This window comes from Quercus suber, unplaced genomic scaffold (genome assembly GCF_002906115.3).
Source record: "Quercus suber isolate HL8 unplaced genomic scaffold, Cork oak 2.0 scaffold_94, whole genome shotgun sequence".
In the NCBI taxonomy this organism is placed as follows: domain Eukaryota; kingdom Viridiplantae; phylum Streptophyta; class Magnoliopsida; order Fagales; family Fagaceae; genus Quercus; species Quercus suber.
Window position 1 is genome coordinate 1,433,782 of NW_027069559.1, and position 1,616 is coordinate 1,435,397.

A 1,616-nucleotide genomic window follows, 5' to 3' on the forward strand; every position below is an offset into this window, starting at 1 on the left:
TAAAAAAAAAAAAAAAAAAAACGAATTGGGCTTTAATAAGTTTTTACCGGCTTTTCCAAGATAAAAATAAATAAAAAATAACATAATAACGTACGTATGAGAGTCTCACAACTGAAATCAAGGAATAAAACAAGCAGCGATGGATGGTCTAGTAGGTCACTAGGTCTAAGACCCACGTGAGATAATCCTCCACTTATTCTCACTGGCACTGCTTTCGCTTCCACGTACTTCCATAACAACAATTTTGATATTGGTCATACATGGACCTCATGGTATGTTTTTCCTTCGCATAAATTCCTTACAAGAAATGGGAGGTAGCTAGCTAGGTTTAAGACTTTGATGACAAAATCCATAAATACCAGTACGTACCACTTCATTAATTGGAGACAATGTTCATGTGTGTAATCCCTTCATTGGACTCTCTCACGTTATCATGCATCCACGTTGTCATCCTAGACCCTGGTACGTACTGTTGGTCTAAGGAGGTTCACTTGCGTAACTGCTGGATTTGGATATTGTCCTGCACTGATAACAGTGGGGTCTTCTAATTGATGGTGGATTGTTGAAACTCCAACAACAATGACAAATCTACTATTTGGATGGCACTATATACTTAAATAGAATATTATAGGTTTCTCCACCCATAATGCCCAATCCTAGCCAGGTCCTCACTTCTCAGGTTTTTTTTTACTTGTATTCAAGTTTGCTATATATTCTATTATCTCACTGGAAACTAAATTTGTACTAATTAGCAGATGAGAGTTTTAACCTGGCCTCTGGGTGAAAACCAATACAAAATTTAATTAAACTGAACATAGTACATATAGGTAACTAAAAATGGCTTAGAAGTTAGAACTTACAAGGTTCTAAATTAGCCAAATACCCAAGTTCTGGAGGGACTGTTCCAGAGAAAATACATGCTTCAAAAATCTTTCTTAAAAAATGTGTCCATTTAGATTGATGCATACTAGTGTACTTCGTACACAGTACACACTCACTTACGTTCCATGAAAGTGATGATGATGAGGGAATAAAGATTAACGGCTTTTAAGTTGTTAGTTCCAATTTCCAACTTCCAAAGAGAAAGAGGGAACAGGGAATTAAGTAGATAGCTCATTAATAATTATTTTCACCGATTGACCCAATTTCCTATACTACAAAATCACATACCTTATGATGCACCATGCATTAGGTTGGTCCAGGTAGGTTATGTGCTCAACCCGAACTTGACCAGATCACTTTGGGTGGGGAAGAATAAAAGCCACCGATGACTTAGAAATAACGGCATGCAGTTTAGATGGCTAGAGTCTTAAAGGGTAGCAGTCAAATTCGGTATTCTAGCAGGGAGAATATATAGATTGCTAGATATGACCGAGATCTTGCCAAATAATCTCTATCAATGTTTATAACTAGAATATATGTAGTATTTCTTAAATTTATTAAATTAGCTAATTGAAAATTATTTAACAATAAAACAAATTAATAAAATAAAAGAAAGTTGAGAAATTTAAATTAGTCAATCAAATTTGCTCCCACTAACACAACCACATAAACAAATTATATTCTCAAAATAAAATATTAAATAAAACGGTTTAACAAGTTAAAAAAAAAAAAAA